This window comes from Triturus cristatus, chromosome 4_1 (genome assembly GCF_964204655.1).
Source record: "Triturus cristatus chromosome 4_1, aTriCri1.1, whole genome shotgun sequence".
In the NCBI taxonomy this organism is placed as follows: Eukaryota; Metazoa; Chordata; class Amphibia; order Caudata; family Salamandridae; genus Triturus; species Triturus cristatus.
Genome location: NC_140585.1, coordinates 120165245 through 120191235, shown reverse-complemented (window position 1 = coordinate 120191235; position 25991 = coordinate 120165245). Strand labels below are relative to the sequence as shown.

The following is a 25991-nucleotide window of genomic DNA, read 5'->3' as shown; positions in this document are numbered from 1 at the left end:
TCAGTGATGGCCAAATTGCTTACAGATGTGTTAACTAAAAGTCAGAATATGCTCTGAATATTTCAATCTGCACAGACCATACCATCAAAAACAATTTACATCTGTAATCTAATGGAAAATGGAATGAAGCAGTGGGGAATCTTATGCTTCTGCTCAACTCTAGGGGCTGGATTTAGAAGTGGAGTGGATGCTTTTTGTTAGTAGTGACCCCTGGTGGTAAATGGTTATAAGCTGCAAATGTTAAAGTGAGCTGATTGTATATATATATATATATATATATATATATATATATATATATACATATACATAGATAGATAGAAAGATAGATAGACAGATCGATAAATAGGTATTTATTTTAATCAATCATTTCTTATTAAAGCAGATTATTTTTGGCTAGGAATTTCTGATTTGTAATCATTTATGAAAAAAGATTGCTTCGCCTAACCAAAAGAAGCAAAGCTGCCTATTACAATACTGTGAATTGATTGAGGGCATGCCCTAACCTCATGGAGGTGAGCACTGTTGAACTGAAGCCAATATGTCCTCGTTAGTATAGTGGTCAGTATCCCCGCCTGTCACGTGGGAGACCGGGGTTCAATTCCCCGACGGGGAGACGATTCCTTTTATTCACACTATTAAATAAAAAGATGTACTTAATAACATTGTAAACTATATTTGTCATTATCCTTGTCTATTACGATTGAGATAAACGTTGAATTCAGTGATGGCCAAATTGCTTACAGATGTGTTAACTAAAAGTCAGAATATGCTCTGAATATTTCAATCTGCACAGACCATACCATCAAAAACAATTTACATCTATAATCTAATGGAAATGGAATGAAGCAGTGGGGAATCTTATGCTTCTGCTCAACTCTAGGGGCTAGATTTAGAAGTGGAGTGGATGCTTTTTGTTAGTAGTGACCCCTGGTGGTAAATGGTTATAAGCTGCAAATGGTAAAGTGAGCTGATTGTATATATATATATATATTCACTGAAAAAACCATAGGTTTCACACATGTTATAGTTAGCTGGACATTTTACTGATAAAAAACCAATGAAATTCCCCCGTTATAGTTACTGTAGGCAACTATAACTCACGCGACCGCAATCCTCTGCTGATGCTAATACTGTATTTAGACACTTATTTGCCCATATCTTCTTCCATTAAATTTTAGCTATACATATATTACAAATATTTTTTTTTCATAAAGACACATATGTCATCAGCAGAGGATTACGGTCGCGTGAGTTATAGTTGCCTACAGTAACTATAACGGGGGAATTTCATTGGTTTTTTATCAGTAAAATGTCCAGCTAACTATAACATGTGTGAAACCTATGGTTTTTTCAGTGAATTAGCAAGGTTTTTTAAATGCTATTTCCTAACTATAACGTGTGTGAAACCTATGGTTTTTTCAGTGAATTTGTACGGTTTTTTAAATGCTAAGTTACTTTACGCCATTTGTGGCGTGCGCGCCCACTTAACGCAGTTCGTTCCGTGCACGGTTTTTATCAACTTTAATAAGCCCTGTACATTTGGTGGCCTTCGGCCACCAAAAGCACAGGGGGTGAGGTCAATGTGGATAGTGTTTTTTTTATTTCGATTTTATAATTTCATGTTGCCAAAATTACGTTTTTTTTCTCTATTAATAAGCCCTGCACATTTGGTGGCCTGCGGCCACCAAAAGCACAGGGGGTGGGGTAAGTGTGGATAGTGTTTTTTTTATTTTTATTTTTTTACCGTAAGCGTACGGTAAGCTTACGGTAAGCGTACGGTAAGCGTACGGTAAGCGTACCCCGCGAAATTGCCGAAAAAAAAATAAAACCGTTTTTGCTCTTGGGGGATGTTTGGGGACTCCCTCAACATGACTATGTGGGAGGGAGTTGTCAAAACAGCCCCGTAACATGTTTTTGGCCATCATGTTTGATAAACAACACTCAGTGCGAGAGACAAAATGGCGGACGCCGCTTCCTGGTTTCGGCCGATTCGAATGTTTACTAAGATCTAAGAGCCAATCAGAATCGCGCTCGCGCACGCCACCGTAAGCTTACGGTAAGCGTACGGTAAGCGTACGGTAAGCGTACCGTAAGCGGGCTCAGATATATATATTGATTTAAAGGCTATTTTCTCAGAATCTACTGAACAGATTTACACCAAACCTACAAAAGGCACTTCCTTGACCTAGGGACTACCTCTCTGCCAAATTTCTAGTAATTCTGTTCAGCCGTTCGGGCTGTAGCTCGTTCTAAAGGTCCTATGGAAAAATGCATGGGAAAAACGCGTTTTGGGACCCCCCTTTTATCTCAGCCCCCGCTTGACGAATCCCCCCGAGACTTTCAGGGTAGGAGCGGAGCGTAGCGCCCCACCTATTTTGAGAAATTCGCGAGGATTCGTCGACCGGCGCCAAAGTTATTCAAAATAGAATGTTGAGGTTTTCCTATGGAAACGTGGTCCTAACTATAACTACCTACTGGCGACCGCCAGTAGGTAATATATATATATATACATATACATAGATAGATAGAAAGATAGATAGACAGATCGATAAATAGGTATTTATTTTAATCAATCATTTCTTATTAAAGCAGATTATTTTTGGCTAGGAATTTCTGATTTGTAATCATTTATGAAAAAAGATTGCTTCTCCTAACCAAAAGAAGCAAAGCTGCCTATTACAATACTGTGAATTCATTGAGGGCATGCCCTAACCTCATGGAGGTGAGCACTGTTGAACTGAAGCCAATATGTCCTCGTTAGTATAGTGGTCCGTATCCCCGCCTGTCACGCGGGAGACCGGGGTTCAATTCCCCGACGGGGAGACGATTCCTTTTATTCGCACAATTAAATAAAATGATGTACTTAATAACATTGTAAACTATATTTGTCATTATCCTTGTCTATTACGATTGAGATAAACGTTGAATTCAGTGATGGCCAAATTGCTTACAGATGTGTTAACTAAAAGTCAGAATATGCTCTGAATATTTCAATCTGCACAGACCATACCATCAAAAACAATTTACATCTATAATCTAATGGAAAATGGAATGAAGCAGTGGGGAATCTTATGCTTCTGCTCAACTCTAGGGGCTAGATTTAGAAGTGGAGTGGATGCTTTTTGTTAGTAGTGACCCCTGGTGGTAAATGGTTATAAGCTGCAAATGGTAAAGTGAGCTGATTGTATATATATATATATATATATATATACATATACATAGATAGATAGATAGAAAGATAGATAGACAGATCGATAGATAGGTATTTATTTTAATCAATCATTTCTTATTAAAGCAGATTATTTTTGGCTAGGAATTTCTGATTTGTAATCATTTATGAAAAAAGATTGCTTCTCCTAACCAAAGGAAGCAAAGCTGCCTATTACAATACTGTGAATTGATTGAGGGCATGCCCTAACCTCATGGAGGTGAGCACTGTTGAACTGAAGCCAATATGTCCTCGTTAGTATAGTGGTCAGTATCCCCGCCTGTCACGCGGGAGACTGGGGTTCAATTCCCCGACGGGGAGACGATTCCTTTTATTCACACAATTAAATAAAATGATGTACTTAATAACATTGTAAACTATATTTGTCATTATCCTTGTCTATTACGATTGAGATAAACGTTGAATTCAGTGATGGCCAAATTGCTTACAGATGTGTTAACTAAAAGTCAGAATATGCTCTGAATATTTCAATCTGCACAGACCATACCATCAAAAACAATTTACATCTGTAATCTAATGGAAAATGGAATGAAGCAGTGGGGAATCTTATGCTTCTGCTCAACTCTAGGGGCTGGATTTAGAAGTGGAGTGGATGCTTTTTGTTAGTAGTGACCCCTGGTGGTAAATGGTTATAAGCTGCAAATGGTAAAGTGAGCTGATTGTATATATATATATATATATATATATATATATATATATATACATATACATAGATAGATAGAAAGATAGATAGACAGATCGATAAATAGGTATTTATTTTAATCAATCATTTCTTATTAAAGCAGATTATTTTTGGCTAGGAATTTCTGATTTGTAATCATTTATGAAAAAAGATTGCTTCTCCTAACCAAAAGAAGCAAAGCTGCCTATTACAATACTGTGAATTGATTGAGGGCATGCCCTAACCTCATGGAGGTGAGCACTGTTGAACTGAAGCCAATATGTCCTCGTTAGTATAGTGGTCAGTATCCCCGCCTGTCACGCGGGAGACCGGGGTTCAATTCCCCGACGGGGAGACGATTCCTTTTATTCACACAATTAAATAAAATGATGTACTTAATAACATTGTAAACTATATTTGTCATTATCCTTCTCTATTACGATTGAGATAAACGTTGAATTCAGTGATGGCCAAATTGCTTACAGATGTGTTAACTAAAAGTCAGAATATGCTCTGAATATTTCAATCTGCACAGACCATACCATCAAAAACAATTTACATCTGTAAGCTAATGGAAAATGGAATGAAGCAGTGGGGAATCTTATGCTTCTGCTCAACTCTAGGGGCTGGATTTAGAAGTGGAGTGGATGCTTTTTGTTAGTAGTGACCCCTGGTGGTAAATGGTTATAAGCTGCAAATGGTAAAGTGAGCTGATTGTATATATATATATATATATATATATATATATATATATATATATATATACATATACATAGATAGATAGAAAGATAGATAGACAGATCGATAGATAGGTATTTATTTTAATCAATCATTTCTTATTAAAGCAGATTATTTTTGGCTAGGAATTTCTGATTTGTAATCATTTATGAAAAAAGATTGCTTCTCCTAACCAAAGGAAGCAAAGCTGCCTATTACAATACTGTGAATTGATTGAGGGCATGCCCTAACCTCATGGAGGTGAGCACTGTTGAACTGAATCCAATATGTCCTCGTTAGTATAGTGGTCAGTATCCCCGCCTGTCACGCGGGAGACCGGGGTTCAATTCCCCGACGGGGAGACGATTCCTTTTATTCACACAATTAAATAAAATGATGTACTTAATAACATTGTAAACTATATTTGTCATTATCCTTCTCTATTACGATTGAGATAAACGTTGAATTCAGTGATGGCCAAATTGCTTACAGATGTGTTAACTAAAAGTCAGAATATGCTCTGAATATTTCAATCTGCACAGACCATACCATCAAAAACAATTTACATCTGTAATCTAATGGAAAATGGAATGAAGCAGTGGGGAATCTTATGCTTCTGCTCAACTCTAGGGGCTGGATTTAGAAGTGGAGTGGATGCTTTTTGTTAGTAGTGACCCCTGGTGGTAAATGGTTATAAGCTGCAAATGTTAAAGTGAGCTGATTGTATATATATATATATATATATATATATATATATATATATATATATATATACATATACATAGATAGATAGAAAGATAGATAGACAGATCGATAGATAGGTATTTATTTTAATCAATCATTTCTTATTAAAGCAGATTATTTTTGGCTAGGAATTTCTGATTTGTAATCATTTATGAAAAAAGATTGCTTCGCCTAACCAAAAGAAGCAAAGCTGCCCATTACAATACTGTGAATTGATTGAGGGCATGCCCTAACCTCATGGAGGTGAGCACTGTTGAACTGAAGCCAATATGTCCTCGTTAGTATAGTGGTCAGTATCCCCGCCTGTCACGCGGGAGACCGGGGTTCAATTCCCCGACGGGGAGACGATTCCTTTTATTCACACAATTAAATAAAATGATGTACTTAATAACATTGTAAACTATATTTGTCATTATCCTTCTCTATTACGATTGAGATAAACGTTGAATTCAGTGATGGCCAAATTGCTTACAGATGTGTTAACTAAAAGTCAGAATATGCTCTGAATATTTCAATCTGCACAGACCATACCATCAAAAACAATTTACATCTGTAATCTAATGGAAAATGGAATGAAGCAGTGGGGAATCTTATGCTTCTGCTCAACTCTAGGGGCTGGATTTAGAAGTGGAGTGGATGCTTTTTGTTAGTAGTGACCCCTGGTGGTAAATGGTTATAAGCTGCAAATGGTAAAGTGAGCTGATTGTATATATATATATATATATATATATATATATATATATATATATATATATACATATACATAGATAGATAGAAAGATAGATAGACAGATCGATAGATAGGTATTTATTTTAATCAATCATTTCTTATTAAAGCAGATTATTTTTGGCTAGGAATTTCTGATTTGTAATCATTTATGAAAAAAGATTGCTTCTCCTAACCAAAGGAAGCAAAGCTGCCTATTACAATACTGTGAATTGATTGAGGGCATGCCCTAACCTCATGGAGGTGAGCACTGTTGAACTGAAGCCAATATGTCCTCGTTAGTATAGTGGTCAGTATCCCCGCCTGTCACGCGGGAGACCGGGGTTCAATTCCCCGACGGGGAGACGATTCCTTTTATTCACACAATTAAATAAAATGATGTACTTAATAACATTGTAAACTATATTTGTCATTATCCTTCTCTATTACGATTGAGATAAACGTTGAATTCAGTGATGGCCAAATTGCTTACAGATGTGTTAACTAAAAGTCAGAATATGCTCTGAATATTTCAATCTGCACAGACCATACCATCAAAAACAATTTACATCTGTAATCTAATGGAAAATGGAATGAAGCAGTGGGGAATCTTATGCTTCTGCTCAACTCTAGGGGCTGGATTTAGAAGTGGAGTGGATGCTTTTTGTTAGTAGTGACCCCTGGTGGTAAATGGTTATAAGCTGCAAATGTTAAAGTGAGCTGATTGTATATATATATATATATATATATATATATATATATATATATATATATATATATACATATACATAGATAGATAGAAAGATAGATAGACAGATCGATAGATAGGTATTTATTTTAATCAATCATTTCTTATTAAAGCAGATTATTTTTGGCTAGGAATTTCTGATTTGTAATCATTTATGAAAAAAGATTGCTTCGCCTAACCAAAAGAAGCAAAGCTGCCCATTACAATACTGTGAATTGATTGAGGGCATGCCCTAACCTCATGGAGGTGAGCACTGTTGAACTGAAGCCAATATGTCCTCGTTAGTATAGTGGTCAGTATCCCCGCCTGTCACGCGGGAGACCGGGGTTCAATTCCCCGACGGGGAGACGATTCCTTTTATTCACACAATTAAATAAAATGATGTACTTAATAACATTGTAAACTATATTTGTCATTATCCTTCTCTATTACGATTGAGATAAACGTTGAATTCAGTGATGGCCAAATTGCTTACAGATGTGTTAACTAAAAGTCAGAATATGCTCTGAATATTTCAATCTGCACAGACCATACCATCAAAAACAATTTACATCTGTAATCTAATGGAAAATGGAATGAAGCAGTGGGGAATCTTATGCTTCTGCTCAACTCTAGGGGCTGGATTTAGAAGTGGAGTGGATGCTTTTTGTTAGTAGTGACCCCTGGTGGTAAATGGTTATAAGCTGCAAATGTTAAAGTGAGCTGATTGTATATATATATATATATATATATATATATATTATCTACTGGCGGTCGCCAGTAGATAGTTATAGTTAGGACCACGTTTCCATAGGAAATCCGCAACATTCTATTTTGAATAACTTTGGCGCCGGTTGACGAATCCTCGCGAATTTTTCAAAATAGGTGGGGCGCTACGCTCCGCTCCTACCCTGAAAGTCTCGGGGGGATTCGTCAAGCGGGGGCTGAGATAAAAGGGGGGTCCCAAAACGCGTTTTTCCCATGCATTTTTCCATAGGACCTTTAGACACAGCTACAGCCCGAACGGCTGAACAGAATTACTTGAAATTTGGCAGAGAGGTAGTCCTCAGGTCAAGGAAGTGCCTTTTGTAGGTTTGGTGTAAATCTGTTCAGTAGATCCTGAGAAAATAGCATTTAAAAGCATATATATATGTGGGCGGAGCCTAACCACACATCTCATCCTGAGATCTGATTGGCTGTCAGCACTTCATCCAAGAAGTGTTGGCAGCCATCTTGGGACCAATATACATGATAGCACCTCATTAAAAAGCATTGCAGTTAATAGAAGGTTTTAAGACTTTAGTTACATTATAAATCATTTGTTGATGGTACCATACTCATTTTAGGAATTGTGGTATGTTCTAAGGTGATTTCACCATGTGAAAAAGCCTTCTGCTGGGATATCATGATTGAGAGAAAAATATTTTCTCATGCTTTTACCACAGAGGTTTGGAAGGTGATCTATAGGCTAAACTGAGAGCTTATTTTCTGTAAATTCACATTATCTTTCTCAGTCATGTGAGAATGAAGTCTGACATTCTCAGTAAAACATTTACATCCAACAAGGGCAGAGACTGTCAGTTGATTCCTTTGTGTTCTACTGCAGCTTCCCAGAGTGTTCCAAAGAACTACTAGAGCGCTAACAGTCCTACTTCTGATAAACGTATGGCACACCTGAAGCCATCTTGCTTGGATTAAAGTGGTAACTCTTAAAACATTTAATTTAAAAAGGAACAAAATGAGGGGGTTCATTTTTCAATAAAAAGTATGATTAGTGCTGCAGAAAGAAAAATTAGGGCACATTTTGAGTGACTTCTCAAATCCTCTTCTATTTCATTAAAAAATTCTGACATGCAGACTGAAACATGCACTTTCAATACCAGCAGCAGTTTTCCCTGGTGAGCAGTAGCTTTACTACAGTGATCTAATGAGCAAAAAGAGTGCTAACATTCTGAATTTATGGCAAATGTGTGACACATCTGAATGCCTTCTTGATGGAATCAAAATAAAAAACTGAAAGTATTTCCTACTGAGGAGACTGCAGTAAATGAGGAAATTAGGAAACTTCATAACAAATAAGTCTCCCAAGATGGCCACCAGAGACAAAAGAGCCCAAATGTAGCCCAAATATCACCCAGATGTAGCCCAAGTATAGCCCAATGACAGAATGTCCCAGAATGTTCTTAAAAACAACTAGAGCGCTTACTGTCTTCATTATGACAAAAGTATGGCACACCTGAAGCCATCTTGATTGGAATAAACTGGTAACACTTAAAACATTTAATTTAAAAAGGAACACAATGAGGAGGTTCATTTTGCCATAGAAATTATGATTAATGCTGAAGAAAGAAAATGAGGGCACATTTTGAGTGACTTCTCAAATCCTCTTCTATTTCATTAAAAAAATTCTGACATGCAGACTGAAACATGCACTTTTAATACCAGGAGCAGACTTCCATGGTGCAGTAGTTTTACTACAATGATCTAATGAGCAACTAGAGTGCTAACATTCAGAATTTATGGCAAATGTGTGACATATCTGAATAACTTCATGATGGAATCAAAGTAAAAAACTGAAAGCATTTCCTACTGAGGAGACTGCAGTACATGAAGAAATTAGGAAACTTCATAACAAATAAATCTCCCAAGATGGCCACCGGAGACAAAAGAGCCCAAATGTAGCCCAAAATCACCCAGATGTAGCCCAAATATAGCCCAATGACAGAAGTGTGCAAAACACTTATTATTTTGTGTTTTTGCAGTGTTATATAGTGCAGACTTGTCAGGTATTGGAGTGCTTTACATGAGCATTGGTTACATCACACAAGAACACATTCATTTTGGTTGTAGACATGGGGAGACTAAGTGATTTGACCAGAATCACAGAATGTCGAGCTGAAGCAGAAACTTCAACCTGGTTCCCCAGTTGCAAAGTCTGCAGTTCTGGAAGTAACACCACATCATCTCCCCTAAGTGCAACATTTAATCAAGTGGTCAACTGGATAAAAAAACATAAAGATAACAAATAATTTAAAAGTGCTTTGTCGCTATTTGAAAACTCAGAAAATATGTCCTTATTTTAGCCTTTTAGAGCACTAACCATAATTTTGATGCCAATTAGACCCTCTCATATATGTAATTTCTAAAGGAAATGCTTTAGGTATTACAGTTTTGATTACATCAAGATGATGTCAGGCGTTCCACACTTTTGTAATAAATATAGAATGTTAGCAATCTAGTTGTTCATTAGGATACTGTTGAGAGGCAGAGGCCAGGGGCACGGACTCTGAAAATTGAAGGCAGGTAGGAGGGTGCAAAGGCAACAATTTAACCACACTGAGCAGGCAGGAAGGGCCGTGGAAGCACAACAGACTATGGAGGGCAGTGGAAAGGGGGGCAGGGGCAACAAACCAACAATACAGGACTTGCAAGAGAGGCTGTTGGAGGCAAGATCTATTACGGGTCAAGGAAGCTAGGGGCGGTCCCCAGATCCCCGGGAGCCACCACAGAACTGAGCAGGAGAGTGAGTCAGGGACAAAAGGGGCACCTTAATTTGAGCCGGGGTGCCTAGGAACGCTTGCTCCAAAAATGAAGAAAACAGACATATGAGACATGGAATTGGAGGCAGAATACAATGGCAGTTTAATGAGAAGATGCAACTTCAAAGAAACCGCAGAATAGAGACATAAAGTACAAAATACAGAATCCAGATAATCATACATCTGTCATGATATTCTCTGTATCTCAATTAATGTACTGACAGAGAGAGAGAGAAAACACATCTATAAATGCATCATGAGAAACAAGTTACACCAAGGAAAATGTTACCTAGGAACACTCACGTTTACTCTTAGAGCAAGCATTCCTGCAATTACAATACAAAATCTTTTAAATGCAAAAGTAAAGAGAACAATGGTTAAACATAACATGACATTTCATATAGGTAAAATAGAATAAGATACTTCAAGCAAAGCAGAGCAAGACATTTTAAGCAAAGGAAGACAAGAGCTCCCAGCTCTTGGGGAAAACCTGCACTGCCTGTTAACCTACATACAGACGGCGAGGTAGTCCGTCGATATCTGTGGGTGCTCCCTTTTTATATCATTTTGTGGGCTCCTTTGCACGCTACATCTACCTACGTATGCTACCCAAAAGCTTCGTCTGCAGATTTTACCAGACATTTCGTCATTTACCCACTTAATGCTGACAATGGACTGGGTGAAAAGGTCAGTCTCTCAGGCCAATCGCTTATCGTAAGTTCCATAGAGCAAGCAGAAAATAATGGGTATTGTACGGGAATTCAATATATTCATGTATAAAATCTCCTCAGTTCTCCTAACTTGACGCTCTGCGGTTGCCACTTCCTTAAAAGCGGGAAACCTGCCCAGGAAGCAAGTACCAGTCCAGGATGCAGCCTACTGTATGTCGACAGCTTCAGGGGGATGTTGAACTTTGATACCGAGCACGGAGCACTCGGGTAGGGTGGGGGCTACTGGTTTGGAGCAGAAGGCCTCGCAGACCTGCCTTCAGACTGCTATACACTAAAATTGCAGAGCTATGGTCAATTTAACAAAGAGGCCTACATATTGAACAGAAGGGCCTACACAGGGGTTTTATACTGGCTGAGTGGTAAGGATGTCTCAGGATAATTATATAGCAACACAGGACCCGCTGGTGAATTTAATACGGCCTACAAATGCAGCTGGCAGGGCAAGGACAAGGGTCTCATACTTCAGGTGTGGACAGAACGGGCCAGGGGCCCCCTGTGATACAAAATCTACCCTCCTTCAAGCCTGTGGCAATGTAATAGACCATTGTGGGCAGAAGGAAGAGGCAATGGTAGTACAACCATACATGCCAACAGACCCGATTCAGCCAGGAAACGTCCAATGTTTTTAAGCTCAAATGGGCTTTATTTGATCTGTCTCCTGTCTACAATATCCTCTTTTTCAATGTAACTCAAAGGGGAAAATCAATACCCCAGTTTTTTTTCAAAATCTCCCTCTTACCAAGTTCAAAATGTTCGCAAGTATGGTACATTGGATCATGGAAGGAAATGGGATAGGGACATGGACTTGGATAACAGAGGACAGGAGGGACATGGAGAGGTGCACCAAACTGACCCTGCAGGGCAGGCATCAGGGTTTGCAGCAGCACAATACACCACACGGGAGTGCAGCACAACAATCCATAGAAAGCAAGAGGGAGGGGACAGGACCATGCACATGGACAACAGAGAACAGAGGGGCAAGAGGCAATGGTAGCTAGCTGACCATAATGGACAGACAGGAGAGAAAGCTGCAGCATAACAGACCATAAAGGGCAGGAGGGACGGATCAGGGGCATTACATTGGAACAGACAAGCCAGGAGGGAGGGAGTAGGGCTGGGGGCAAGGGGGCAGGGCAGGAGCAGCAAGATAGCCATGGAGGTCAGGCAGGATGGGCACTAGAAGCAAGACACACCATGAAGAGCAACAGTGAGACTGTGATGGCATACACACAGACCATGGAGGGAAGGTGGGAGGGGCCATGGCAGCACAGAAGACCATGCATGGCAAGTGGGAGGGTTAGTGGCAGCACAATGGCTATGATGGGCAAGAAGGAGGGTGGAGGGGCATGCACAAAGGACGATGGAGGATAGAAGGGAGGGTCAGGACCTGTGCACAGACAAGAAAGTTCAGGGGAAGGGACCTCACAACAGACCACACGGGGCAGGCAGGAGGAGCAGCTGCAGCACAACAGACCAGGGAGGGCAGAAGGGTGTGGCAGTACAATGGACCATGTAGGACAGGAGGAAGAGGATAGGGGCATGGCATGTGGACAGGCAGGGTGGAGGTGACAGGGACAGGTTACAGTCATCTGACAATGCTAGGCAGGTGGGAGGGGAGTGGCAGCTCAACAGAACACTCAGAGTAGATAGGAGTGGCAGGTCCATGGGACATGGTGGGCAAAAAGGATGGAGCAGGGGCATGCACAAAGACATCGGAGGGCAGGGGGAAGGAGAATAGGGGCAGCAAGCTAAGCACAGAGTTTAAGCAGGAGGTCAATGATGGGGCATAGAATTGGGCAATGGAGGGCAGGAGGAGTGGACTGGTGCATCATACTGAGGGCAGTGGCAGCACATCAGACCATGCATGGCAGGAGGGAGGAGGCTAGTCCATGGATTCACACAACAGAGGATAGGGAGGAAGTGGATGGGGCAGCAAGCTAACTGTTCAGAGAAGGCGGGTATTAGGAACTTTATTGTTTTTAAAACAATGTGTCTGTGCGAACTACTTAAAATATGAACAAGTATGCAGCATAATCTATTTTTTATTCAGGAAGAAGAGGACGTTTGTGACTGTGACTCCGGGCTCACTTGGCAGAAACACCCCCTGACCCTCCACCCCCTATCGCAAAATGTAATGCCCGTGAAAAGGGTAGGTGAACACAGTGTTATATAGAACATAGTCCTGAGAGCACGATTGAAAATGAAAACTAGATATAGTGTATGGTATAAACTATGCACCAAAAAGTGTGATATAAGATGAACCGGGCGTGAAATATAATATGCAATACATTGTGCGCAATGACAGATTCATTGGAGAGCGCGAGATAGCACAGGCACTAGCGCGTGCTATGCGATATGCGCCTTGGAGTGTAATATGCACAGGGCAGTGTTGTGTAACCTAACTAGTCTCTAAAGTTGTAATATAAAATATGTGCTGGGGAGTGTAAGGTTGCATATGCACTGTGACAAAGATATGGATCCCAGATTGTAATATGTATGGCATAGCACTGTGCGTTATAACATAGGCATCGAGAAAGGCACGTTAGATGGGGCAATATAACCCGTGCGAAGACAAGTGTGGCATGACATATTCACGGGGTGGTGTTACAGTGCACATGGGCTAGAGAGTGTCATAGCATATGCACTAGCTAGTGGAATACAACACAGAGGTGTGTGGCACACGGCAGGCAATGGTGGGTGTAACACAGCATTGGGCTCTGTCAGGAGCGCGCTGTGACTCTCAAGTGATGTTCGTCCCCTTTCCAGAGAGTAAAATAAAAAGTATTACACATCCGGCAGTGGATGTGTGTTTTATTAACCGTGAGGGGGGTTTCTTGCATAGTTTTGGTCGAATTTTTGTCGAATCCCCTTTGAATGGCTTGGTGTGCATGTGTATTAAATGTGCCCGTCAATAGCTACCCAAGTTTGTATAAATAAACGACAAGGGTGTCTACCGGGATTAGGCACGGTAGGGCATCAGACATGTCAGAGCTTCACTAGTGGTGTAAATACATTCCACGTGGATTCATTGCATGCATAGTCGCCTTTTAATGAATATCACGCAAATCGTCATGGTGATAGGTACGTACGGTTTGTCCAGCATGTCCTAGGTGTGTCTATAAATATATATTTTTTAAAAATAATAAAAAACAGTGGCCGGCCCTGGGGATTGGGGTAAAAAAAATATAATTAGGAGACTGGCCCTGGGGGATGGGGTCATCAGGGCCAATAAATTAGAATAAGAAGGGGAACCAAACAGCCCCCCTTCTTAAAAAACTAAAATAAATAAAAGACTGGCATCGTGCAGGGGGCCATGCCCCCTCCGTGCAGCACTCTGCAAACGCGCCCCCAACAGGTATCTCCAGTTTGCGCCAGGGAGCTGCGCTGCAGCCAGGTGTTCTGAGGCCAAGCCCCTTTTTACACCTCTCTGCAACGCAGCTCTGTGGCGCTTACTGGAGGTACCTAGTGGTCTAGTTTGACCCTAGGGACCCTTAGGATTCAAGGGGACTTAATCTCTCAACTTAGAACAGCCACAGGGCGCGTTTACACAGTGGTGAAGGGAGGGGACGGGGCCTGAGGTGACGTGTGCAAACACGCACTATGGCACGTTTTAAATTGGGGATATAATTTCCCTTCAATACTGAGGGCCCCTGGGGGCTAACTAGCCCACCAAGTGCTTCCAGTAAGCGCCACTGAGCTGCATTGCAGAGAGGTGGTCCAGGCCGTGCCACTTTTTACACCACTCTGCAACGCAGCTCTGTGGCACTTACTGGAGGTACCTAGTGGGCTAGTTGGACCCCAGGGACCCTCAGGATTCAAATGAACTTAATCTCCCAACTAAAAATGGACACAGGGCGTGTTTACACAGTGGTGAAGGGAGGGGACGGGGCCTGAGTTAACGTGTGCAAAAACGCCCTGTGGCCTGTTTTAAGAGGTAGTTTTAATCCCCATGCCCTCTTATATACTAGGGGCTTACAGAGGAGGTCATGCTAATCACAGGGGGACCCAACGCATAATGTTCCCTAGTGTATGTAGGTGTTTTCACTGTATTCTAAGTGTCTTTTAACATAGCACTGGCTCTAGGACTGGTTAGTCAGGCTCAGTTACCACCAGTATCCGTCTGAAAAAGTTGAGGGTACAGGATGATTTTGCAACAAGGCTTCTTTCTGCTCTTCTTTTTGTTCTTTCTGCACGTTATCCTTCTTCCTGCACTTATCTTCGTATTTGAGGACTTCTGTTGCTTCTTTCTGCACTTCTTTTGTTTCTTTCTGTGCATTTTTTCTTCTTTCTTCACATGTCCTATCTCTGTAGGCATAGTTAGAAATTAGCATTTAAAAAACCTTTGAAATTCACAGAAAAAACCATAGGTTTCAGGCACGTTATAGTTAGGAATTAGCATTTAAAAAACCTCATAAATTCACTGAAAAAACCATAGGTTTCAGGGGTGTTATAGTTAGCTGGACTTTTCACTTGTACAAAACCATTGAAATTCCCCCGTTATAGTTAGTTCAGCTAACTATAACTCGGGCGCCCGCAATGCACTGCTGATGACGTCACATATTACATCACTCATGACATGGTCAGTGACATCACTCATGACATCACTGATGACATCTCAAATGACATCACTGATGACATCACTGATGACATCATCCTTGTGATAGAGTGGCAGACCTCCTCTCACCCTAATATAACCTTTGATACACACATTCAAAAATAGAGACTAAAATTTTCAAAACAATGGACATACCAATACCAGTTACAACAACCTCTTCAGTAATTCTAAGATCCACATACACATCCACTCATTCACCAACAGTCCTATACAGTCACTCATACATGTACTCACTCATCATATGTACTCATACACCTATACATCCTGTTACACAATGCCACTCATCCATAGAGTTACTCACACACATAGTCACTCATGCTAATAAAGAATCAAACATACATTTACTTGCATATACAGTTATACACACACCACCATACTTACTTCTACGGAAACTTACACATACTTAGTCTTTTAAACAATCACTTATAGAAACACATACTTATTCATACAGGAACTCTTTCAATCTCTCACTATCACATATACTCACATATATACACCAATAGTCACATATACTAGTTTAAAACATATGTAGTTACTCATAAAGACACTACTGAGACAGTCATTCACTCACTAACACACCCATACACACACTCATCCACCCATACAGTCCTGCACACATGCTGTGTTCAACACATACAAACAGTGAGTCACTCATTCATGCACCTATGCACTACGTAATACCCCCCACCGAACCATGCAGACACTCAGACTGATACTCAAAAAACCAACTAATAACCTATATAGACACCCATGTAGCTACTCACCAACCCATGCAGCCACTTATACACAAAGTGAGAGACTGATACAGATATTTACATATTTAAACATTACTCACTAAGCCATGTATTCACTATGATACACTTAATCAGTCAGTTACACAATCAATTTTTCAAAAACAAATCATCCATTTAGACACTTATATACCCATTTATTCTTCCATCGACCTTGAGATATACATATATAAAACATATTTAATTTTCAGAAAAACACACATTCACTGGATGATGTCATCAGTGATGTCATCAGTGATGTCATTTGAGATGTCATCAGTGATGTCATGAGTGATGTCACTGACCATGTCATGAGTGATGTAATATGTGACGTCATCAGCAGTGCATTGCGGGCGCCCGAGTTATAGTTAGCTGAACTAACTATAACGGGGGAATTTCAATGGTTTTGTACAAGTGAAAAGTCCAGCTAACTATAACACCCCTGAAACCTATGGTTTTTTCAGTGAATATATATATACATATACATAGATAGATAGAAAGATAGATAGACAGATCGATAAATAGGTATTTATTTTAATCAATCATTTCTTATTAAAGCAGATTATTTTTGGCTAGGAATTTCTGATTTGTAATCATTTATGAAAAAAGATTGCTTCTCCTAACCAAAGGAAGCAAAGCTGCCTATTACAATACTGTGAATTGATTGAGGGCATGCCCTAACCTCATGGAGGTGAGCACTGTTGAACTGAAGCCAATATGTCCTCGTTAGTATAGTGGTCAGTATCCCCGCCTGTCACGCGGGAGACTGGGGTTCAATTCCCCGACGGGGAGACGATTCCTTTTATTCACACAATTAAATAAAATGATGTACTTAATAACATTGTAAACTATATTTGTCATTATCCTTGTCTATTACGATTGAGATAAACGTTGAATTCAGTGATGGCCAAATTGCTTACAGATGTGTTAACTAAAAGTCAGAATATGCTCTGAATATTTCAATCTGCACAGACCATACCATCAAAAACAATTTACATCTGTAATCTAATGGAAAATGGAATGAAGCAGTGGGGAATCTTATGCTTCTGCTCAACTCTAGGGGCTGGATTTAGAAGTGGAGTGGATGCTTTTTGTTAGTAGTGACCCCTGGTGGTAAATGGTTATAAGCTGCAAATGGTAAAGTGAGCTGATTGTATATATATATATATATATATATATATACATATACATAGATAGATAGAAAGATAGATAGACAGATCGATAAATAGGTATTTATTTTAATCAATCATTTCTTATTAAAGCAGATTATTTTTGGCTAGGAATTTCTGATTTGTAATCATTTATGAAAAAAGATTGCTTCTCCTAACCAAAAGAAGCAAAGCTGCCTATTACAATACTGTGAATTGATTGAGGGCATGCCCTAACCTCATGGAGGTGAGCACTGTTGAACTGAAGCCAATATGTCCTCGTTAGTATAGTGGTCAGTATCCCCGCCTGTCACGCGGGAGACCGGGGTTCAATTCCCCGACGGGGAGACGATTCCTTTTATTCACACAATTAAATAAAATGATGTACTTAATAACATTGTAAACTATATTTGTCATTATCCTTCTCTATTACGATTGAGATAAACGTTGAATTCAGTGATGGCCAAATTGCTTACAGATGTGTTAACTAAAAGTCAGAATATGCTCTGAATATTTCAATCTGCACAGACCATACCATCAAAAACAATTTACATCTGTAATCTAATGGAAAATGGAATGAAGCAGTGGGGAATCTTATGCTTCTGCTCAACTCTAGGGGCTGGATTTAGAAGTGGAGTGGATGCTTTTTGTTAGTAGTGACCCCTGGTGGTAAATGGTTATAAGCTGCAATTGGTAAAGTGAGCTGATTGTATATATATATATATATATATATATATATATATATATATATATATATATATATACATATACATAGATAGATAGAAAGATAGATAGACAGATCGATAGATAGGTATTTATTTTAATCAATCATTTCTTATTAAAGCAGATTATTTTTGGCTAGGAATTTCTGATTTGTAATCATTTATGAAAAAAGATTGCTTCTCCTAACCAAAGGAAGCAAAGCTGCCTATTACAATACTGTGAATTGATTGAGGGCATGCCCTAACCTCATGGAGGTGAGCACTGTTGAACTGAAGCCAATATGTCCTCGTTAGTATAGTGGTCAGTATCTCCGCCTGTCACGCGGGAGACCGGGGTTCAATTCCCCGACGGGGAGACGATTCCTTTTATTCACACAATTAAATAAAATGATGTACTTAATAACATTGTAAACTATATTTGTCATTATCCTTCTCTATTACGATTGAGATAAACGTTGAATTCAGTGATGGCCAAATTGCTTACAGATGTGTTAACTAAAAGTCAGAATATGCTCTGAATATTTCAATCTGCACAGACCATACCATCAAAAACAATTTACATCTGTAATCTAATGGAAAATGGAATGAAGCAGTGGGGAATCTTATGCTTCTGCTCAACTCTAGGGGCTGGATTTAGAAGTGGAGTGGATGCTTTTTGTTAGTAGTGACCCCTGGTGGTAAATGGTTATAAGCTGCAAATGTTAAAGTGAGCTGATTGTATATATATATATATATATATATATATATATATATATATATATATATATATATATATACATATACATAGATAGATAGAAAGATAGATAGACAGATCGATAGATAGGTATTTATTTTAATCAATCATTTCTTATTAAAGCAGATTATTTTTGGCTAGGAATTTCTGATTTGTAATCATTTATGAAAAAAGATTGCTTCGCCTAACCAAAAGAAGCAAAGCTGCCCATTACAATACTGTGAATTGATTGAGGGCATGCCCTAACCTCATGGAGGTGAGCACTGTTGAACTGAAGCCAATATGTCCTCGTTAGTATAGTGGTCAGTATCCCCGCCTGTCACGCGGGAGACCGGGGTTCAATTCCCCGACGGGGAGACGATTCCTTTTATTCACACTATTAAATAAAAAGATGTACTTAATAACATTGTAAACTATATTTGTCATTATCCTTGTCTATTACGATTGAGATAAACGTTGAATTCAGTGATGGCCAAATTGCTTACAGATGTGTTAACTAAAAGTCAGAATATGCTCTGAATATTTCAATCTGCACAGACCATACCATCAAAAACAATTTACATCTATAATCTAATGGAAATGGAATGAAGCAGTGGGGAATCTTATGCTTCTGCTCAACTCTAGGGGCTAGATTTAGAAGTGGAGTGGATGCTTTTTGTTAGTAGTGACCCCTGGTGGTAAATGGTTATAAGCTGCAAATGGTAAAGTGAGCTGATTGTATATATATATATATATATATATATATATACATATACATAGATAGATAGAAAGATAGATAGACAGATCGATAAATAGGTATTTATTTTAATCAATCATTTCTTATTAAAGCAGATTATTTTTGGCTAGGAATTTCTGATTTGTAATCATTTATGAAAAAAGATTGCTTCTCCTAACCAAAAGAAGCAAAGCTGCCTATTACAATACTGTGAATTGATTGAGGGCATGCCCTAACCTCATGGAGGTGAGCACTGTTGAACTGAAGCCAATATGTCCTCGTTAGTATAGTGGTCAGTATCCCCGCCTGTCACGTGGGAGACCGAGGTTCAATTCCCCGACGGGGAGACGATTCCTTTTATTAGCACAATTAAATGAAATGATGTACTTAATAACATTGTAAACTATATTTGTCATTATCCTTGTCTATTACGATTGAGATAAACGTTGAATTCAGTGATGGCCAAATTGCTTACAGATGTGTTAACTAAAAGTCAGAATATGCTCTGAATATTTCAATCTGCACAGACCATACCATCAAAAACAATTTACATCTATAATCTAATGGAAAATGGAATGAAGCAGTGGGGAATCTTATGCTTCTGCTCAACTCTAGGGGCTAGATTTAGAAGTGGAGTGGATGCTTTTTGTTAGTAGTGACCCCTGGTGGTAAATGGTTATAAGCTGCAAATGGTAAAGTGAGCTGATTGTATATATATATATATATATATATATACATATACATAGATAGATAGAAAGATAGATAGACAGATCGATAAATAGGTATTTATTTTAATCAATCATTTCTTATTAAAGCAGATTATTTTTGGCTAGGAATTTCTGATTTGTAATCATTTATGAAAAAAGATTGCTTCTCCTAACCAAAGGAAGCAAAGCTGCCTATTACAATACTGTGAATTGATTGAGGGCATGCCCTAACCTCATGGAGGTGAGCACTGTTGAACTGAAGCCAATATGTCCTCGTTAGTATAGTGGTCAGTATCCCCGCCTGTCACGCGGGAGACTGGGGTTCAATTCCCCGACGGGAAGACGATTCCTTTTATTCACACAATTAAATAAAATGATGTACTTAATAACATTGTAAACTATATTTGTCATTATCCTTGTCTATTACGATTGAGATAAACGTTGAATTCAGTGATGGCCAAATTGCTTACAGATGTGTTAACTAAAAGTCAGAATATGCTCTGAATATTTCAATCTGCACAGACCATACCATCAAAAACAATTTACATCTGTAATCTAATGGAAAATGGAATGAAGCAGTGGGGAATCTTATGCTTCTGCTCAACTCTAGGGGCTGGATTTAGAAGTGGAGTGGATGCTTTTTGTTAGTAGTGACCCCTGGTGGTAAATGGTTATAAGCTGCAAATGGTAAAGTGAGCTGATTGTATATATATATATATATATATATATATATATATATATACATATACATAGATAGATAGAAAGATAGATAGACAGATCGATAAATAGGTATTTATTTTAATCAATCATTTCTTATTAAAGCAGATTATTTTTGGCTAGGAATTTCTGATTTGTAATCATTTATGAAAAAAGATTGCTTCTCCTAACCAAAAGAAGCAAAGCTGCCTATTACAATACTGTGAATTGATTGAGGGCATGCCCTAACCTCATGGAGGTGAGCACTGTTGAACTGAAGCCAATATGTCCTCGTTAGTATAGTGGTCAGTATCCCCGCCTGTCACGCGGCAGACCGGGGTTCAATTCCCCGACGGGGAGACGATTCCTTTTATTCACACAATTAAATAAAATGATGTACTTAATAACATTGTAAACTATATTTGTCATTATCCTTCTCTATTACGATTGAGATAAACGTTGAATTCAGTGATGGCCAAATTGCTTACAGATGTGTTAACTAAAAGTCAGAATATGCTCTGAATATTTCAATCTGCACAGACCATACCATCAAAAACAATTTACATCTGTAATCTAATGGAAAATGGAATGAAGCAGTGGGGAATCTTATGCTTCTGCTCAACTCTAGGGGCTGGATTTAGAAGTGGAGTGGATGCTTTTTGTTAGTAGTGACCCCTGGTGGTAAATGGTTATAAGCTGCAAATGGTAAAGTGAGCTGATTGTATATATATATATATATATATATATATATATATATATATATATATATACATATACATAGATAGATAGAAAGATAGATAGACAGATCGATAGATAGGTATTTATTTTAATCAATCATTTCTTATTAAAGCAGATTATTTTTGGCTAGGAATTTCTGATTTGTAATCATTTATGAAAAAAGATTGCTTCTCCTAACCAAAGGAAGCAAAGCTGCCTACTACAATACTGTGAATTGATTGAGGGCATGCCCTAACCTCATGGAGGTGAGCACTGTTGAACTGAAGCCAATATGTCCTCGTTAGTATAGTGGTCAGTATCCCCGCCTGTCACGCGGGAGACCGGGGTTCAATTCCCCGACGGGGAGACGATTCCTTTTATTCACACAATTAAATAAAATGATGTACTTAATAACATTGTAAACTATATTTGTCATTATCCTTCTCTATTACGATTGAGATAAACGTTGAATTCAGTGATGGCCAAATTGCTTACAGATGTGTTAACTAAAAGTCAGAATATGCTCTGAATATTTCAATCTGCACAGACCATACCATCAAAAACAATTTACATCTGTAATCTAATGGAAAATGGAATGAAGCAGTGGGGAATCTTATGCTTCTGCTCAACTCTAGGGGCTGGATTTAGAAGTGGAGTGGATGCTTTTTGTTAGTAGTGACCCCTGGTGGTAAATGGTTATAAGCTGCAAATGTTAAAGTGAGCTGATTGTATATATATATATATATATATATATATATATATATATATATATATATATACATATACATAGATAGATAGAAAGATAGATAGACAGATCGATAGATAGGTATTTATTTTAATCAATCATTTCTTATTAAAGCAGATTATTTTTGGCTAGGAATTTCTGATTTGTAATCATTTATGAAAAAAGATTGCTTCGCCTAACCAAAAGAAGCAAAGCTGCCTATTACAATACTGTGAATTGATTGAGGGCATGCCCTAACCTCATGGAGGTGAGCACTGTTGAACTGAAGCCAATATGTCCTCGTTAGTATAGTGGTCAGTATCCCCGCCTGTCACGCGGGAGACCGGGGTTCAATTCCCCGACGGGGAGACGATTCCTTTTATTCACACTATTAAATAAAAAGATGTACTTAATAACATTGTAAACTATATTTGTCATTATCCTTGTCTATTACGATTGAGATAAACGTTGAATTCAGTGATGGCCAAATTGCTTACAGATGTGTTAACTAAAAGTCAGAATATGCTCTGAATATTTCAATCTGCACAGACCATACCATCAAAAACAATTTACATCTATAATCTAATGGAAATGGAATGAAGCAGTGGGGAATCTTATGCTTCTGCTCAACTCTAGGGGCTAGATTTAGAAGTGGAGTGGATGCTTTTTGTTAGTAGTGACCCCTGGTGGTAAATGGTTATAAGCTGCAAATGGTAAAGTGAGCTGATTGTATATATATATATATATATATATATATATACATATACATAGATAGATAGAAAGATAGATAGACAGATCGATAAATAGGTATTTATTTTAATCAATCATTTCTTATTAAAGCAGATTATTTTTGGCTAGGAATTTCTGATTTGTAATCATTTATGAAAAAAGATTGCTTCTCCTAACCAAAAGAAGCAAAGCTGCCTATTACAATACTGTGAATTCATTGAGGGCATGCCCTAACCTCATGGAGGTGAGCACTGTTGAACTGAAGCCAATATGTCCTCGTTAGTATAGTGGTCAGTATCCCCGCCTGTCACGTGGGAGACCGAGGTTCAATTCCCCGACGGGGAGACGATTCCTTTTATTAGCACAATTAAATAAAATGATGTACTTAATAACATTGTAAACTATATTTGTCATTATCCTTGTCTATTACGATTGAGATAAACGTTGAATTCAGTGATGGCCAAATTGCTTACAGATGTGTTAACTAAAAGTCAGAATATGCTCTGAATATTTCAATCTGCACAGACCATACCATCAAAAACAATTTACATCTGTAATCTAATGGAAAATGGAATGAAGCAGTGGGGAATCTTATGCTTCTGCTCAACTCTAGGGGCTGGATTTAGAAGTGGAGTGGATGCTTTTTGTTAGTAGTGACCCCTGGTGGTAAATGGTTATAAGCTGCAAATGGTAAAGTGAGCTGATTGTATATATATATATATATATATATATATATATATACATATACATAGATAGATAGAAAGATAGATAGACAGATCAATAAATAGGTATTTATTTTAATCAATCATTTCTTATTAAAGCAGATTATTTTTGGCTAGGAATTTCTGATTTGTAATCATTTATGAAAAAAGATTGCTTCTCCTAACCAAAAGAAGCAAAGCTGCCTATTACAATACTGTGAATTGATTGAGGGCATGCCCTAACCTCATGGAGGTGAGCACTGTTGAACTGAAGCCAATATGTCCTCGTTAGTATAGTGGTCAGTATCCCCGCCTGTCACGCGGGAGACCGGGGTTCAATTCCCCGACGGGGAGACGATTCCTTTTATTCACACAATTAAATAAAATGATGTACTTAATAACATTGTAAACTATATTTGTCATTATCCTTCTCTATTACGATTGAGATAAACGTTGAATTCAGTGATGGCCAAATTGCTTACAGATGTGTTAACTAAAAGTCAGAATATGCTCTGAATATTTCAATCTGCACAGACCATACCATCAAAAACAATTTACATCTGTAATCTAATGGAAAATGGAATGAAGCAGTGGGGAATCTTATGCTTCTGCTCAACTCTAGGGGCTGGATTTAGAAGTGGAGTGGATGCTTTTTGTTAGTAGTGACCCCTGGTGGTAAATGGTTATAAGCTGCAAATGGTAAAGTGAGCTGATTGTATATATATATATATATATATATATATATATATATATATATACATATACATAGATAGATAGAAAGATAGATAGACAGATCGATAGATAGGTATTTATTTTAATCAATCATTTCTTATTAAAGCAGATTATTTTTGGCTAGGAATTTCTGATTTGTAATCATTTATGAAAAAAGATTGCTTCTCCTAACCAAAGGAAGCAAAGCTGCCTACTACAATACTGTGAATTGATTGAGGGCATGCCCTAACCTCATGGAGGTGAGCACTGTTGAACTGAAGCCAATATGTCCTCGTTAGTATAGTGGTCAGTATCCCCGCCTGTCACGTGGGAGACCGAGGTTCAATTCCCCGACGGGGAGACGATTCCTTTTATTAGCACAATTAAATAAAATGATGTACTTAATAACATTGTAAACTATATTTGTCATTATCCTTGTCTATTACGATTGAGATAAACGTTGAATTCAGTGATGGCCAAATTGCTTACAGATGTGTTAACTAAAAGTCAGAATATGCTCTGAATATTTCAATCTGCACAGACCATACCATCAAAAACAATTTACATCTGTAATCTAATGGAAAATGGAATGAAGCAGTGGGGAATCTTATGCTTCTGCTCAACTCTAGGGGCTGGATTTAGAAGTGGAGTGGATGCTTTTTGTTAGTAGTGACCCCTGGTGGTAAATGGTTATAAGCTGCAAATGGTAAAGTGAGCTGATTGTATATATATATATATATATATATATATATATATACATATACATAGATAGATAGAAAGATAGATAGACAGATCAATAAATAGGTATTTATTTTAATCAATCATTTCTTATTAAAGCAGATTATTTTTGGCTAGGAATTTCTGATTTGTAATCATTTATGAAAAAAGATTGCTTCTCCTAACCAAAAGAAGCAAAGCTGCCTATTACAATACTGTGAATTGATTGAGGGCATGCCCTAACCTCATGGAGGTGAGCACTGTTGAACTGAAGCCAATATGTCCTCGTTAGTATAGTGGTCAGTATCCCCGCCTGTCACGCGGGAGACCGGGGTTCAATTCCCCGACGGGGAGACGATTCCTTTTATTCACACAATTAAATAAAATGATGTACTTAATAACATTGTAAACTATATTTGTCATTATCCTTCTCTATTACGATTGAGATAAACGTTGAATTCAGTGATGGCCAAATTGCTTACAGATGTGTTAACTAAAAGTCAGAATATGCTCTGAATATTTCAATCTGCACA

General features: G+C 38.3%; 11 non-coding genes across 11 annotated transcripts; all 11 read left to right on the top strand.

Moving 5' to 3' along the window:
- Positions 1-4173: 4173 nt before the first annotated feature.
- On the top strand, positions 4174-4245 carry TRNAD-GUC (transfer RNA aspartic acid (anticodon GUC)). Its single transcript has one exon. It is a non-coding gene; the product is annotated as a tRNA-Asp (tRNA).
- Positions 4246-4897: 652 nt separating this feature from the next.
- Positions 4898-4969, top strand: TRNAD-GUC (transfer RNA aspartic acid (anticodon GUC)). Its single transcript has one exon. It is a non-coding gene; the product is annotated as a tRNA-Asp (tRNA).
- Positions 4970-5623: 654 nt separating this feature from the next.
- Positions 5624-5695, top strand: TRNAD-GUC (transfer RNA aspartic acid (anticodon GUC)). The gene has a single exon. It is a non-coding gene; the product is annotated as a tRNA-Asp (tRNA).
- Positions 5696-6349: 654 nt separating this feature from the next.
- Positions 6350-6421, top strand: TRNAD-GUC (transfer RNA aspartic acid (anticodon GUC)). The gene has a single exon. It is a non-coding gene; the product is annotated as a tRNA-Asp (tRNA).
- A 658-nt stretch (positions 6422-7079) lies between these two features.
- On the top strand, positions 7080-7151 carry TRNAD-GUC (transfer RNA aspartic acid (anticodon GUC)). Its single transcript has one exon. It is a non-coding gene; the product is annotated as a tRNA-Asp (tRNA).
- A 10711-nt stretch (positions 7152-17862) lies between these two features.
- TRNAD-GUC (transfer RNA aspartic acid (anticodon GUC)) lies at positions 17863-17934 on the top strand. The gene has a single exon. It is a non-coding gene; the product is annotated as a tRNA-Asp (tRNA).
- A 1392-nt stretch (positions 17935-19326) lies between these two features.
- Positions 19327-19398, top strand: TRNAD-GUC (transfer RNA aspartic acid (anticodon GUC)). Its single transcript has one exon. It is a non-coding gene; the product is annotated as a tRNA-Asp (tRNA).
- A 2773-nt stretch (positions 19399-22171) lies between these two features.
- Positions 22172-22243, top strand: TRNAD-GUC (transfer RNA aspartic acid (anticodon GUC)). Its single transcript has one exon. It is a non-coding gene; the product is annotated as a tRNA-Asp (tRNA).
- A 654-nt stretch (positions 22244-22897) lies between these two features.
- TRNAD-GUC (transfer RNA aspartic acid (anticodon GUC)) lies at positions 22898-22969 on the top strand. Its single transcript has one exon. It is a non-coding gene; the product is annotated as a tRNA-Asp (tRNA).
- A 1343-nt stretch (positions 22970-24312) lies between these two features.
- Positions 24313-24384, top strand: TRNAD-GUC (transfer RNA aspartic acid (anticodon GUC)). Its single transcript has one exon. It is a non-coding gene; the product is annotated as a tRNA-Asp (tRNA).
- A 1356-nt stretch (positions 24385-25740) lies between these two features.
- TRNAD-GUC (transfer RNA aspartic acid (anticodon GUC)) lies at positions 25741-25812 on the top strand. The gene has a single exon. It is a non-coding gene; the product is annotated as a tRNA-Asp (tRNA).
- The last annotated feature ends 179 nt before the right edge of the window (positions 25813-25991 follow it).